This window comes from Silene latifolia, chromosome 4, assembly GCF_048544455.1.
Source record: "Silene latifolia isolate original U9 population chromosome 4, ASM4854445v1, whole genome shotgun sequence".
NCBI classification, from domain to species: Eukaryota; Viridiplantae; Streptophyta; class Magnoliopsida; order Caryophyllales; family Caryophyllaceae; genus Silene; species Silene latifolia.
The window spans coordinates 19,624,187-19,641,605 of NC_133529.1; the positions used below are offsets into that span (position 1 = coordinate 19,624,187).

General features: G+C 44.7%; 1 non-coding gene across 1 annotated transcript; it reads right to left on the reverse strand.

Annotated features, from left to right (window-relative positions):
* Window positions 1-11,002: 11,002 nt before the first annotated feature.
* On the reverse strand, window positions 11,003-11,109 carry LOC141654457 (small nucleolar RNA R71). Its single transcript, XR_012548016.1, has one exon. It is a non-coding gene; the product is annotated as a small nucleolar RNA R71 (small nucleolar RNA).
* Between the last annotated feature and the right edge of the window lie 6,310 nt (window positions 11,110-17,419).

Here is a 17,419-nt window from a genome sequence, read left to right on the forward strand (position 1 = left end):
ATATACCTCGGCATGTGTCATGGTCATTTGTTGGTTGGAATGCATATGTACGGTCATAGAGATCATTTTCATATTTTATTGCTGGCATGTCTTCATAGGTCGTAGTTAGGTGAGAGTCTTTACAAAATAAATTCTTTCTATCCTCTTATATATTCACCTTGTTCTTATTTGAGTGATTTGAGCGACCCGTGAGAGTCCAATTTGATAAGTCTCTATGGTTGACGGTTCAGCAGTTTTTAACGGCTTCATAATTCGTTTGCATGATTCACATTGCTAATTGATTGTTGGTTTATGCATTAAATTGGTTTAGGTTTTACATATTGCAATTCGCTCTGAGACTGAACTCGTTCCATTAGGTTTTAGGATCGAGTCTAGTTCTTGCTTGGGGACAAGCAAGGTTTGGTTTGGGGAGATTTGATGCGTGTCATTTATATGATGTTTTACATCTCTTTTTACACGCATTTCAGAGCTCAACTGTGCTATATATGCCCATATTTCTCTATTTTCCTCTACTTTCGTACTTTTGTACTCTATTGCAGAAATGTGGAGAATTTAGCGGGAAATCAAGCCGAATCCGTCCCCGAGTAAGCTGCATTGCAAATGACGTTAAGGAACCGCTTAAGGAACAAGCTTGGTGCGCAATCCAAGGCCCGAAAGACGAATCCACGAGTTTAAAGAAGTCGAGTAGCAGCTAATCCGGTCGATCGACCAGTATCATCAGTCGATCGACCACCTATCGGATCCCAGAAGCTACTGTTGCTGAGGAGCAGTCGATCGACCAGTCTGAATAGTCGATCGACCAGACTTCGATTCCAGACGAGATTTAGAACTCAAAGCCCGTGAAGTTTAGGTTTAGGAAAGGGTTGTTGCGCTTATTTTCTATATAACGTAACACAACTTTCTGTTTTATTATCAAGTCTTTTAGGGATAATTTTACATCAAGTTTTACATCTAGTTTACATAGAGTTCTATACCAAAATAATTAGGGTTCGGGATATTGTCTTGCATCGAATTTTCGTTCGTGCTCTGAATCATTCCGTTACAATTCCTTCGAAACTTCGGTATTCCTCTGTTTTCATTCAGTTTCTTTGCCTTATTATTGTTTTAGTACAGAAATCGTTAGTTAGTTCCCAAAGCCAATTATCGTTTATGTTATTCGCTTATTTAATCATTGCAAACATGAATCCAGTAGTTTATTCCGTCTATAATGTTGTTATTTCTGCTATAGTCATGAGTAGCTAATTAGTTTGTGCTAGGATGTAGGGGAATTATAGTATAGGCGGCGTAGAATAAATTCGGACTGAATCGTATGTCAGTCGATCGACTGCTATTCGTGGTCGATCGACTGACCACGTGAGGTTTTCCTTTCGTTTTAATTGTTTTAATTCTTTATTCGACGAATCGAGTGCACTCGATCAGTTGAATGTTTAGGATATGACTGAACCATTAGATCGAGAGATAGGGACAGTTGTTAGATCACCAATTAAAATGACTAAACTATGCTGAGATCGAAGGATAGGTAAAGTTTAGATGATTAGTCACTTTTCAGGACGAGAGTCGTATTAGTGATATTAGGGACTTATAGCGAGATCGAAAGATGCTATTTGTTAAGAGTGGACCGAGAGGACCTCTTTATTTCCCGCCTCATGTGTTTTGATTTAGACCTGTTTAGTATGCTGCCGCCGAAACTATAACGAACCGACCATCCTAGTACCTCTTTTATTCTTGTTATTTCATTAATTTACTTTTCTTTTATTGTTATTAGTTATAGACCAAATCGATCAAACCCCCACACAACTGTTACCTTAGACCAGATTTAGACAATTGAAATTCCCTTCCTCCCTGTGGTTCGACTCGTGCTACCACTAGCTTCTGTTAGTTTAGCTCGGAATTATAAATATTATTTTTGATACTAAAACGACGGTATCACCACCCACATGCACCAAAATCATAAACGTAATAACAGGCGACTCAAACCTAAGCGGGCTGACATATTCAGCAGCTAAGAGACGTGCTACAGAGATCAAAGGAGATAGGCCAGCCAATTCGTGCAGAATTTCTCACAGTGACTGCCAAATGGTCGCTTTGATGAAGAAGATACATACGATGAGCGAGAACATCATGATGCACTTATTATCACCTTATCAATGACCAATTGCACAGTTAGAAAGGTCTTAGTAGATACAGGAAGCTCGGTCAACTTAATCATGCTGAAAACTATAGAAAACATGGGATTCAGCGAGAAGGATTTGCAGAAGAAGACTATTCCTCTGGTAGGCTTCAGCGGAGAAACAGCTAGCTCACTAGGCGAGATAGTCATCCCAACCTATGTGGGAGGAGTCAACAAGCAAGTCAGGTACCTGGTTATAGACGGCCCCTCTACTTACAACGTCATCTTGGGAAGACCATGGTTGCACCAAATGAAGGCAGTCCCCTCAACATACCACCAGTGCATAAAGTTCCCCACACCATGGGGAGTAGAAACGATAAGAGGAGATCAGAAGGAAGCTAGAGGCTGCTATAAGAAGGCACTCAAGTGCACTGCCAGCCCCCCCGCATAACAATTACAGAAGCGGCCTATCCAGGACGAATACATCGAACCTCCAGTAGAAGAGCTGGATCAAACCAACCAGGACAAGCTGCACCCAGAACGAACCATGCTCATTGGAGCAGGATGCACAGGAAGCTTAAGACAGCAACTAGTCAAGTTCTTACAGGATAACATGGATTGTTTTGCATGGTCACACGATGACATGATAGGAATAGATCTGTCCATCATAACACATAAGCTTAGTGTGGACCCAAAGTGTAAGCCCGTCCAACAGAGAAGAAGAAAGTTTGCAGCGGAGAGAAATAAGGTGATCAACCAGGAAGTAGATAGCCTGATGGCAGCGAAGAAAATAAGAGAAGTAAAATATCCAGAATGGCTGTCTAACGTAGTGGTGGTGCCTAAGAAGAATGGGAAGTGGAGAGTATGTGTGGACTTCACCGATCTCAACAAAGCATGCTCTAAAGATCCATTCTCGCTGCCTCATATTGATGCAATGGTCGACGCAACAGCTGGACATGAGATGTTAACATTCCTGGACGCATGGAGTGGATACAATCAGATCAAGATGGATCCTGCAGATCAAGAGAAGACGACATTTATGTCTGAAAGAGGAATATATTGCTACAACGTCATGCCATTCGGCCTAAAGAACGCAGGCTCCACATATCAAAGGCTGGTTAACCGAATGTTCAAAGAACAGATAGGAAGAACAATGGAGGTGTATATTTATGACATGGTGGTGAAATCAGAAAAGGCCAAAGATCATATGCGGCATTCTGCAAAAACATTCAACACCCTCAGAGATTACACAATGAAGCTAAATCCATCTAAGTGCACCTTTGGAGTATCTTCTGGCAAATTCTTAGGCTATATAGTAACCCAAAGAGGAATAGAGGCTAGCATCGAGCAGATCAAAGCCATCTTACAGCTGGAATCACCTGAGAAGCCTAAGGATGTTCAAAGACTAGCTGGGAAGGTAGCAGCCCTGAACAGGTTCATTTCAAGATCTTCAGATAAATGCAGGCTGTTTTACGATATACTAAGGAAAAGCCAGAAGTTTGAATGGACCTCCGAGCACGAGAAAGCCTTCAGAGAGCTGAAGCACTACCTTAGCAGCCCGCCGCTGCTGTCGAAACCAAAGCCAGGAGAACCATTATTCCTATACCTAGCCATCACAGAAGTGGCAGTGAGTGCTGTCCTGGTCAGAGAGCAACAAAAGGAGCAGAAGCCAGTATACTACGTGAGCAAGTCTCTGCTGCCAGCAGAGACCAGATACACATCTCTTGAAAAGTTAGTACTAGCATTGGTAGTAGCATCTCGCAAACTGCGCCCCTATTTTGAGTCCCACATCATACATGTCGGGACCAACTACCCGCTAAAAGCTATCATGAGGAAGCCTAAACTGTCAGGCAGAATGTCAAAATGGTCTGTACACCTCAGTGGGTACGATATCCAATATGACCCCAGAACAGCAATCAAATCACAAGCACTGGCCGACTTCGTATCAGACTTCAGCCAAGCCATCCAGAATCTGGCAGATACAGAGATCCTCACCTTAGAAGGAAGCAAGGAGACAGAAGTCTGGCATATGCATATTGACGGAGCCTCCAACCAAAGGGGGGGCAGGCGTAGGATTAATCCTGCGGTCACCACAGGGAGACCTGATAGCGCAAGCAGTAAGATGTGAATTCAAGGCAACCAACATTGAAATAGAGTATGAGGCCTTGATATTAGGAATGAAGCTAGCTTTGGAGTTAGGGGTCAGGCACCTGCTCATATCCAGTGACCCTCTATTAATAGTCAACCACGTGAATGATGAGTTTACAGCCAGAGATTCGAAGATGATCGCATACCTAAAAGTAGCAAAGGAGTTAAAACAGAAATTTGAAACTTGCAAACTTAAACAGATCCTCAGAGATCAGAACGTGGAAGCAGACGCCCTAGCAACCCTGGGGGCAACATTTAAACCAACAGAGTTATCCAGCATTCCAATAGCACACATGCTGGAGCCTTCTATCCAGAAGGCAGACGAAATAGACAGAGGTGAACTGGAGGATCCACGAAGCGAGAAAGAAATCTAGGCAGTTACAGAGGAATGTGAGAACTCCCAGCCAAACAGGCAGACGCCTGACCAAATAGCCGATCAAGCAGGCGACTGTCGCACACCTTACCTAGACTGGCTGCGCCATAACAGGCTACCAAATGACAAGAAGGAAGTGAGAGCTTTCAGGGTGAAGGCCTCCAGATTCATACTTATTGATGATATATTGTTCAGAAAATCGCTGGACAAGGAAGAAGCACAGACTGTGTTGCATGCTCTCCATAGTGGCGAATGTGGAAACCATGCAGGGGGCAGGAGTCTGGCAAATAAAGCCCTCAGACAGGGATAATATTGGCCTACAATAAAGGCAGATGCAGCAGAATACGCACGAAAATGTGACGCCTGCCAGCGCTCAGCACCAATGATCCATCGGCCAGCAGAGCCCCTACACCCTATTATTTCTCCTTGGCCATTCATGGCGTGGGGCATGGATATAGTAGGACCTTTACCACGGGCCACAGGAAATAGAACCTGGATGCTAGCAATGAGAGATTACTTCTCCAAGTGGATAGAGGCAGAAGCATTCACGGAGGTAACAGATAAACAGGTCATTTCGTTCATAAAACGAAACATCATTTGCAGATTTGGTATCCCATCAGAAATCATATGTGACAATGGCTCACAATTCATCTCAAACGATACCGAGGGATACTGTGCCAGGTGGAATATCACCTTAAAAAAGTCAGCACCTAGGACTCCAAAGTCCAACGGGCAAGCTGAATCCAGCAACAAAATCATCATGGACAATCTGAGAAGGAGGTTACAGGAGTTATGAGGAAAGTGGGCAGATGAATTGCCACTAGTGTTATGGTCAGACGGAACGACACCAAAGATAGCAACAGGTCAAACACCCTTCAGCCTGGTGTTTGGCGCAGAAGCAGTCATTCCGTCAGAAGTTCTAGTTCCCACTCACAGGTATGAAAATATGACAGGGGAACTGAACAATGCATAGATGACCAGAAGCCTGGACACAATTGACGAGCTACGAGCAAGCGCAAAAATCCGTCTGGCTGCCTACAAACAGTCTGTGGCCAGGAGTTATAACAAGAATGTGAAAGTCAGGCTCCTGGAGGTAGGAGACCTGGTTCTCCGAGAGGTGTTTCAGAACACCAAGAATCGAAAAGCAGGCAAATTCGCCTACAAATGGGAAGGACCATACCAGGTAGAAGGATTTGTTGGCCATGGTGCATACAGACTAATGACTATGGACAGTCAAATCATACAACGCCCATGGAACATACATCACCTGAAGAGATATTACTTTTAATAATAAGTAGACTCTATCTTTCAGAATGATGTACTATGAAAAGTCAAACCACCTTTTAAAAATTAAAATAAAAATCCGGTAGTAGGCATACTGCCAATTTCACTTTTATTTCTGGTGTCTCTAGTTATTTTTAAGACTTTAAACTACTATTAAATGGTGTGGTCTGGCGGCGTCACTGGGACCATAATTGCTCCAGTACCCCATGAGATGGCGATGTACTTCACATCATTTTAATAGATTTTCTTATTTTCAGGCTTCTCTAAGTACACCACTTTGAATTCTGGTATCTATGGTACTTTGAAAGGATGTCTAGCAGGACCGTCAACTGCCAACGCGGGGTGACAAGGCACATGGCACTCCAACATGCCTAACCTATTTTCTCCACAAGGAGCACCCTCACCAGGCGGACTGTGGAACATACGAAATGGAGCCTGGTTGACAGCTGAATACGCTTATCCACCTACCCCTGATACCACCCCCTGGACGTAGCTCGCACTAATCGCAATTAATCAGGGCCCCAGCATGCATGCACACGAACATGGAACGTAGGGATATCTCGCGCTACTGAGAATCTGCGGCGTCCCATCGGTCCTAGAATGACGATAAACTTGCCTCAATGACGCCCCTGTTGGCTTTAAACGAGATGAACACACCTTGCGTCATGAACAAGGTTAAGTAGTCCAAAATCACGGATACGCCTAAATCGACCATCCGGTCGACACGGCAGCTAGCTTAGTCCGGATCGGCCTTTTCAGGTGACCAGCCGGTCTAAATCAGCCTCCTAGGTTGACACGGCCAGTCCTCCTTACATTGCGGCACATGCCTAAATCAGCCATCAGGCTGACACGGCAGCTAGCTGAGTCAGAACGTCAGCCTTCACAGGATGACAGGACTCGCCTAAATCAGTCAAACAGGCTGACATGGCAAATTTTCTAAAATAAGGAAAATAAATAACGGGCATACGATATGTAAGCTAAAGCCTTGCCAAACTATGACCAGGGGCATTTCAAAATATGGCCAAAGTACGGCCCAAAGTTTAACCGCCACCTTGGCGGAGCAACCACAGAGAGAGTTTTAAAACTTACGAAGTCTGCCACCTCTGGGCCAGACTGCCAAAAAATTCATCAAAACATAAAAATATTTAATTATCGGTCACATTAATGACCTCCACCTCTGGCATCACCTCTGCCTACTGACCCCCCGTTTCAGGTACCGCACCAGCGTGCACATCCTCAGCTGCCATAGCTTCCTGAGCTCCATCAGCAGCATCCTAGGACATCCCAGCTCCATCCCCAGTAGCTTGCTTAGCCAGTGCAGGAGAATTCACCTCCCCAACTTCAGGCATCATTACACTCAGATCAGGTTGGGTGGGGTAGAGCATCTCCAGCTGCTTCTCCTCTTCCTCTATAGCCTGCTGGGTAGGAGCCTCCGCGAGGGAAGCACGCATCCCGCTGATCTTTCCCCGCCAGGTAGCATAGGCAACAACATTGGTGGCCAGGGAGATCAGCTCACTGATCTTCTCATCAGAGCGCTTGAGGGAGTCAGAGAAAGTGTTGCACACCGCCTGAGTGCACGCCAGCTGATCATCCCCCTCCTTCAGCTTCTTCTTGGTGACAGCAAGCTTAGTCTTCATCTCCACCACACGCTCCTTCAGATCAGCCCGCTGCCGCGCCAGATCAGCAATAGTCCTCTTCAGCTCCTGGTTCTTGGCGCTGGTAGCACGGCTGGTGGTCTGCACTATGTTGATCATCTTCCTATTGTAGAGTGCGATCAAGAGTCCAGGGGGGGAAAATTCGAAGTCGCAAGGAAGTCGAGAGATAAAATCTAAACAAGGAAAGACAAATGGGTGGAGGATGAAGAATATTTACCATGAAGGCATTGTGCACGTCATTCTCAGCCATCTCCTCTGGGGAGAACTCTGAGAACGTCTCTTCAACAGGAGGGAAGAGCAGCTGGTCAATCTCCGGCCAATACGGCACCTTGTCCACATTCCCGAAACCCTCTGGGAAATGAGCAATGATGCCTCCACTAGACGAAGCACGAGGACTGGCAGGAGGAGTAGGCGGATGGCGAGATAACGGGTTGACCTCCAAGGGTTCACGTACAGCAGAACTGGAAACTGTGGGAGGAGTCTGGAAGGAGGCAGCAAGAGCGCTCCTCTTGGAGGCAGAGGCCACATCAGGGCTAGCGGAAGGTCTCTTTCTTTTGGCACTTTGGAGGATGATTTCCAACTGATCAACTTTTGAACCTGCAAGCATATATAGCCTCAGACGACAGAATGCTTAAAACATCAGCAAAAACAGCATGCAAATGAAAGTGGTTATAGAAGCTGATATACGATTATTTTACTTCCAATTCCCTCTTTCTTTTATGCATACCGACTCGTATCGAGTCGGTTTCGGGTGTTTTTCCTTGCATTTTGTGCCCAACACCCGTACTTGTCACCTTGCGTGTCCTTTTGTAGGAAACGGCCCAAGTATGGAGGAATTGGGGCAAGAAAGGCACCCCATTGCCTTTACATGAAGAAGAGGTGAAGAAATGAAGACTGTGTGTTTTGCCGGCAGACCGGCAGCCGGTCTAGCCGCCGGCAAAACACACCCCAGAGAATCACTCAAGAAATTTGAAGAAAAGCTGAAGAAGGTGCTTTGCCGGCAGGCCGGCAACCGGCCCACCGGTAAAGCACAACAAGTGGAATTAAAAGAAGAATTGAAGGAAAAACGAGCTTGGCCTCGCTGCCGGTAGGAGCACCGGTAGCCGGTCAACCGGCATTACGCACCTTGAAGAAAAAGAAGAAGTCCTGAAGAAGGTGTTTTGCCGGCAGGCCGGCAACCGGCCCACCGGCAAAACACAAATGCCAGCTATTTTTTAATCTTGCACGGTTTTACCGGTAAGACCACCGGCTGCCGGTGGACCGGCAAAACACAGCAGCACGGGATTTGGGCTTTTCTTCCTTTTTCTTCCTAATCTTGTACAAGCCTATAAATACCCCCTCTTAAACCCTTTTGTACACACAACCCTAGATCCAGAATTTTATCCTTTCAAGCTTTAAACTTTCTTAATCTCTTTGTTAATCTTTCCTTAATTAGAGAAGTTCTTCAATCAATTAGTGATTGAATTTGGGTTTGTAAGAAGATTGAAGGATTTCCTTCTTTATTATTTCTATCCAAATTCCTCTTTCACTATTTTGTTGGTATTAATTCTCTCCCTATTTTCATTTGTTTACATTTTGTTCTTCTTTTATGTTTGTTTGATTGTTTATGTTAAGATTGTTGGTGTTGTTTGTTTGTTGTTGTTAATTTCATCATTGTTCATCTTTTTATTGTTGATCTTTCCTTTGTCTTTCTTTCTTTTGTTCATCCTTGGGTAGTTGTCCTCAAAGACTTAATCTTTGAGTTGATTTGGTTAAAGATTGTGTCTTTAGGTTTATTCACTCTCATTATTAGATTAAATCATCTTTCCTTACACCAATTGCTAGATTGTTGCATGTTTAGTAGTGAATTTCATCTTCTCACCATGTTTGTGACCAAAGTTTCCATCTTTATTGTTTATTTTGCAATTAGGACCATGATTAGTGAGTAGTCTTCCACTAGGGCTCGGTTTGACCCAACATGAGTAATTTCACTAGTTGAATTTCATAAAGGCTAATTATTTGGGGAAATTGGTGAGGGTAGATTAGAGGATTGACTTGGTTTATGGGTTGACTTTTGGGTAGTGTCGACTTACGACCCTTGACCACCAACGAGAGTTGGTTAGGTTGTGATTTGGATACCCTTGATTTGACCCTATTGTTGACCTTGGTTGAGACCGAAAGGGAGAACCGGGGTAGGACACCTCTAATCTAGCGTTTGAAATCGACCCTCGAGAGAGGGAGTGGGATGACCCGGGAATTGACGGGGCTTAATGACCTTAGCAAATATTAGACTACCTTGGGAATAATGCATGTTTTTGGGGTAGTCGGGTATTGAGTTAGGGATTCCGACCTTCGAACCCGAGAGGGGGGTTGGTGGGTAGCACTAGTGTCCTATTTCGAACCCGAGAGGGGGGTCTTAGGCGAATTAGAGTCGTCACCTCCTCACCTAACTACCCTTGTGATTAGCCTAGAGATTTAACTATGTGGAATTGCGAATTGTTTGGGAAGAACCGAGTCTTAGGCCGTTAACCATTTGAATTACAATTTATCCTTCGTTCTTGCTTTTTTTCCTTGCTTTTGTTAAGTTTGCATTGCATTTTGTTTTAGGGAGCATTAGTATAACAACCATCATCTTTTATTGTTGACTTAGCTAAACGATAGGATTAGAACAATTAGTAATCTTCTCAACTCCTTGTGGGATCGACCCTTAATAGTGTACAACGATAAAATCGTGCACTTGCGAGGTATAGCTTGATACCATCAAGTTTTTGGCGCCGTTGCCGGGGAGTTCGGCTAGATATTAATTGTTTTCATTCTTGTTTAGACTAAGTCTTTTGTTACTAATCTCTCTCTTGAGTGTGTAGGACTTCTTGCATGAGAAGAAGAAATCGAAGAGGTCAACCAATTAGACCGATTGACCACGAGATCGAAGCAACCGCGAGAAGACTAAATTCACTCCGTAGAAGAGGGCTTATAGAAACACCGATTCCTCAAGAAAATCCAGTAATTGAGAACCTTCAAGAAGGACCACGGGTCTTTGAAACTTTCGAAAATCCTTTTGCAACACCGGAAACGGAAGTAACAATGGCCGCGGTCCCTATGAGAGATAACTTGGCTCCGAAAAAGGTGGTGAATCCGAGTATTGTGAAGCCACCTATTCAAGCCAACAATTTTGATGTGAAAGCCACCTTGCTACAACTTGTCCAAGGGAATCAATTCGGAGGGGGAGCCACCGAAAACCCCAACGAGCATCTCAACGAGTTCTTGGATAGTTGTGACATGTTCAAGGCCAATGGAGTCACGGAAGATGCCGTACGCCTTAGGCTTTTCCCTTACTCTTTGAGGGGAAGTGCCAAGGAATGGCTTAAAAGTTGTGAACCCGACTCTCTTCGGACTTGGGACGATGTCTCTAAGGCTTTTCTCAACAAGTATTTCCCACCCCAACGAACCGCAAGAATTAAGAGTGAGCTCCAAGGGTTCACCCAACAAGAAGATGAGACCCTTTATGAAGCATGGGAGAGGTACAAGGGCCTCCAAAGGCTATGTCCTCACCACGGTATTGGAGATGATGAGCTCATCAACAATTTCTATGAAGGGTTAAACAATGATATGAAGATGAACCTTGATTCCGGCTCGGGGAAGGGAGCTTTGGATAAGATAGATCACAAGACGGCAAAAGAACTTATTGAAGAAATGGCTTCTCGTACCTTTCATTGGAACAATGATAGGCACAAAAGGAAAGGGAAGTCAACGGTCGAATCGGCCAACAATGTGGAAGTGAAAGAGATGATAGAAGAGCTTAAGCAACAAGTTGCCTTGATGAGCTCAAGCAAAACATCTAGCAATTCTTCTATGAGGAACCAAGTCTATAGTTGTGAGCTTTGTGGAGACCAAGGACACCCACCCAATGAGTGTCCCTTGGTGGTTGGAGATGGAAGTTGTATGGAGCAAGTGAACGGGATATGGGAGTCTAGTCCGGCCAAGCAAGCATTTAACAACAACCAATATCACCCGGGATTGAGAGCCCACCCAAACTTCTCCTATGGCTCTCAAAATGTCCAAAACCCAACCTTCCAACAAAAATCACAACAACCAAACTTCCAAACTCAAAAACAAAACACTACATTCAACCAAGGTCCACCGGGTTTCCAAGGTAGAACCTTCCAACCAAGGCAACAACAATTTCAACCACTCAACCCACCAACCAACCCACCTTTTCAACAAAACACCCAACCTTTCCAACAAACCACCCAACCTTTCCAACAAACCACCCAACCAAAGTCAAGTTTGGAACTCATGATGGAACAATTGATGACTTCACAAAACCAACTTGTCAATACTCAAACACAATTCATCAACCATTCCACTCAAAAACATGACGAGACAACCTCATCCATCAACCAACTTAGGACCCAAATGCAAGCTTCTCAACGGATGACGGACAACCAAATCTCCCAATTGGCTACTCAAATGAGCCAACTTCAAGCCTCCCAAGGGAAATTCCCGGGTAAAACCGAGGAAAATCCGAAAACTATGAATGCTATCCACTTGAGGAGTGGTAGGGATTTGGAAGACCGGGAATTTGTCAAGAAAAGGAAGAGTAGTAGACCGGGTAATGTCATTGAACCTCAAGTTGTGGTTGAACCTCCTAAGGTAATTGAAGAAAAGGAGGGAGAAGAGGAACTCGTGGAAATTGTTGTGGAAACTCCAAAAGTGATTGATGAACCAACAAGGGTAGTCGAAGAGCCTCAACAACAAGTGGTAAGAACTTATGTACCACCGGTTCCCTTTCCACAAAGGTTGGCAAGAGCCAAACTTGAACAAAAGTATGGGAAGTTCATGGATATGATGAAGGGTATCAACATTACTATGCCTTTCATTGATGCCGTAAAGGAGATTCCAAGCTATGGCAAGTTCTTGAAGGAGCTCATCTCTAACAAAAACTCCTTGAGCCCGACAACCACGGTGAACTTATCCAAGGAGTGTAGTGCAATTCTCATGAATGAGGCTCCTCAAAAGCTTGAAGACCCAGGGAGTTTCTCCATTCCTTGTAAGATTGGGACCGTGCACATTGAGAGGGCTTTGTGTGATTTGGGGGCTAGCATTAGTCTTATGCCCCTCAAAATTTTTAAGAAGTTGAAAGGTTATGAGCTTTCACCAACAAGGGTTTCTCTCCAACTTGCGGATAGGTCGGTAAGATACCCTATTGGTCTTGTGGAGGATGTCCCACTCAAGGTGGGGAAACTTGCATTTCCATGTGATTTCTATGTAATGGACATCCCCGAAGACTCAAATATTCCCATCATATTGGGGCGCCCTTGCCTTGCTACGGGGGGTGCTATGATTGATGTGAAGAATGGGAAGCTTTCTTTGCAAGTGGGTGAAGATAAGGTTGAATTCTCCTTGAACAAGGCTATGAAAGAGCCTTCGGAAGAAAAGTCTTGTTATATGATTGATGTGGTAGAAGAATGGGTTGATATGAAGAAATTTGATGAAGACAAGGGTTTGCAAGGGTTCCTTGAGGGCAAGGTAAAGGATTGCAAGGAGCACCGGGAGTATGCTTTAGCTATGGAAGCAACAATTGAAGAAGACCCGGACAAAGAATTTGAAAGCTTGAGAGGAGATGGTAAAAAGGAGGAGAGATCTACGCCTCCTCAAGTGGAGTTGAAACCTCTTCCTTCTACTCTTAAACATGCTTTCCTTGGCCCTAATGATACTTACCCTATTATTGTCAATAGTGCACTCAATGACACCGAACTTCAAAAATTACTTGATGTTGTGAGAAAATACAAAGATGTCATCGGGTACTCAATTGATGATATCAAGGGGATTAGCCCTTCTTTTTGCACCCATCGCATTCATTTGGAGGATGAGAGTGCATCTTCCATTGAGCCTCAACGCCGCCTTAACCCCGCTATGAAAGAAGTGGTTAGGAAGGAGGTGTTGAAGCTCTATGATGCAAGCATAATTTACCCTATCTCCGATAGTGCATGGGTGAGCCCGGTGCATGTTGTGCCAAAGAAGGGCGGGGTCACGGTAGTCACCAATGATAAGAATGAACTAATTCCAACAAGAGTCACTACCGGGTGGAGAATGTGTATAGACTATAGGTGCCTCAACAAGGCAACTAGGAAAGACCATTTCCCCCTCCCTTTCCTTGACCAAATGTTGGAAAGACTTGCCCAACATTCTCACTTTTTCTACCTTGATGGGTTTTCGGGGTTTTTCCAAATCCCGATTCACCCTAATTACCAAGAAAAGACCACATTCACGTGCCCATTCGGCACCTTTGCTTATAGGCGCATGCCCTTTGGGCTTTGCAATGCGCCGGCCACATTTCAAAGATGCATGCTAGCTATATTTTCCGAATATGTTGAGAATATCATGGAGGTGTTTATGGACGACTTCTCGGTCGTAGGCACCTCATTTGATGGATGTCTAGCTAATTTGGGTAAGGTCTTGAAAAGATGTCAAGAGAGTGGTCTAGTCTTGAATTGGGAGAAATGTCATTTCATGGTGACATCCGGGGTTGTTTTGGGTCATGTAGTGTCAAGTAAGGGCTTGGAAGTTGATCAAGCCAAGATTGAAGTAATCAAAACACTACCCCCTCCCACTAATGTAAAAGGAATTAGGAGTTTTCTTGGGCATGCCGGTTTTTACCGGAGATTCATTAAGGATTTTTCTTTGATTGCCCGTCCTTTAACTTTGTTGCTTGGAAAAGATGTGCCATTTGAATTTACTAATGAGTATTTGGATGCATTCAATAGGTTGAAGGAAGCTCTCATCACCGCTCCAATCATGCAACCTCCCACTTGGGGAGAACCTTTTGAGTTGATGTGCGATGCTAGTGATGTGGCGGTGGGAGCGGTGCTAGGACAAAAGAAGAATGGTAAACTCCATGCCATATATTATGCAAGCAAGACTTTGGATGAAGCTCAATCACATTACACTACCACCGAAAAGGAGCTTTTGGCTGTCATATATGCCATGAACAAGTTTCGTTCTTATTTGGTGGGCTCTAAGGTAATTGTACACACCGATCACACGGCATTGAGGCACTTGCTAATCAAGAAGGAATCAAAACCACGCTTGATTCGGTGGATACATTTGCTACAAGAGTTTGATATTGAAATTAGAGACAAGAAGGGTGTGGAAAATGTGGTAGCCGATCATCTTTCTCGGCTACTCCATGTCAAGGGGAAGGATGGATTGCCAATTGACGATTCCTTGCCGGATGATCAACTATTCGCACTTGCTTTGATGGATGTCCCTTGGTACGCGGACTATGTAAATTATTTGGTATCCGGGGTCATCCCGCACGGTTATGACTCCCATAAGAGAAAGAAATTCTTCCATGACCTTAAGCAATATTTTTGGGAAGAACCGTGCCTCTACAAAGCTTGTGCCGACGGGATAATTAGAAGATGCATCCCCAATGAAGAAGTCCAACCCATAATCTCTCATTGCCATGACATGCCGAGTGGAGGGCATGGTAGTTCACGAAAAACCGCCGCGAGGGTGCTCCAATGTGGATTCTTTTGGCCTTCCCTATTTCACGATGTGGCCACCTACGTCAAGAAGTGTGACAAGTGTCAAAGAAGTGGTAACATTTCAAAGAGGCATGAAATGCCAATGAACTACATACTTGAGGTGGAGTTATTCGATGTATGGGGCATTGACTATCAAGGCCCTTTTCCCTCATCAAATGGGAATGAGTATATTCTTGTTGCGGTGGACTACGTGAGCAAATGGGTTGAAGCAATTCCAACAAAGACTTGTGACGCAAAATCAGTGACCAAACTAATGGAGACAATCATATTCCCACGGTTTGGAGTTCCACGAATTGTGATAAGTGACCGTGGAACTCATTTCCGGGAGAGGACTCTTGATGCTTTACTCAAGAAGCATGGGGTGCAACATAGGCGGAGCCTTGCCTATCACCCACAAGCTAACGGCCAAGCCGAAATCTCTAACCGTGAAATCAAGATGATCCTTGAAAAGACCGTGAGTCGGTCAAGGAAAGATTGGTCTACCAAGCTTAATGATGCATTGTGGGCTTACCGGACCGCTTTCAAAACACCAATAGGAACTTCACCATTCCGGTTGGTGTATGGGAAGCCTTGCCATTTGCCGGTTGAGTTGGAGCACAAGGCACATTGGGCCATCCGACTACTTAACTTTGACTTGAAGAGCGCCGGAGAGAAGCGGCTACTTGACCTCAACGAGCTTGAAGAATTTTGACTAGAGGCTTATGAGAGCTCTAGGTTGTACAAGGAAAAGACCAAGCGATTCCATGACAAAGCTATTATAAGGAGGGAATTCAAGGAGGGGGACTTGGTTCTCCTCTTTAACTCAAGGTTCAAGCTATTTTCGGGAAAACTAAAGTCAAAGTGGTCGGGGCCTTTCACGGTGGTCCGAGCTTTCCCCTATGGGTCGGTTGAGGTATCCGATGGAGACCAAACATTCAAGGTAAATGGACAACGGCTAAAGCACTACATTGCCGGAACCCCTATCATCAAGAGTGTGAGCTCCATTGCTACCTACCTTCAAAATTATTGATTGTCATTCATAACTCCGTCGAGCATACGACATAAAACAAGGGCGCTTCATGGGAGGCAACCCATGCATCTTTGTATATAATTTGCATCCTAGACTAGTAGTGAGAAACTTGGAATCGTATTTTGTCTATTTGGATTGGTGACGGAGGTCACTTTTGAAGAGCACAAGTATTTATTTTTGTTGACCCGAAATCCCGGCATCATGCGTCGGAGTAGTTGCGGAAAACAAGAATCCCGGGGTCAATGAAAAAGCTCAAAGTTGAGTTGAAGAAAAATTGAGCAAATTTGAAGAACACAACGAAAAAATAGCTGTGTGTTGTGTTTTGCCGGTGGACCGGCAGCCGGTTGGTCCACCGGCAGCGAGACCAAACAAGTTTTTTGGAAATTAAAGAAGTGGTGTGTTTTGCCGGTAGGCCGGCAGCCGGCTCACCGGCACAACACACCTGGCAGGCAGAAAACAAGAAGAATTGATGATTGAGAGTGTGTTATACCGGTTGGTCGGCAGCCGGCTCACCGGCATAACACACCTGTGACTTGAAAAAAAAATTTGAAGAATTGGTGAAGAGGAGTGTTTTGCCGGCAGGCCGGCAACCGGCCCACCGGTAAAACACTCATACTTTAAGCTGGGAAGTTGGATTTTTGACTGAGGAGTGTGTTTTGCCGGTAGGCCGGCAACCGGCTCACCGGCATAACACACCTGGTATATGGGAGATTTAATTGAGGAGAGTGTTTTGCCGGTGGACCGGCAGCCGGTTGGTCCACCGGCAGCGAGGACAAAAATCTTGAAGGAGAAAATCGAAAAATAGAAAAAAGGGGGAGTGCGTTTTACCGGCAGACCGGTTGCTTGGTTAAACCAACCGCAAAAAACGCATCATCAGACGCAAAATTAAAACCCGTGAAACCCCTTTTCTCATTTCATTTCTTCTTTCTTCCTTCTTCAATCCTCCATTATTTTTCCCCCTTTTCAACCCTAACTCCATTAAAACTCAATCAAACTCCCTCAAACCTTCACCAATCTACTCCAATCATCAAGATGTCGGGAAGAAGGACAAGAGCCGACATAGCAAGGGACCAAGAGGCATTGATTGCTCGGGCCGCAACCGATACATACCCCGATCCGGACTTTCCCACTGTCGAGTTTACCACACCTACGCAGAAGGGTAAGTTTATTCTCTTTAAAAATCGTCCCCTCACCCCTACTAAATTTCTTCATCATCCGTCTTTGTGCACCCTTGGGATTCTTTGGGGAGACGGAAGCTTTGTTTACGGGGTGTGGTATGAGGGGCATATTTTTCATGCATGAATACACTTA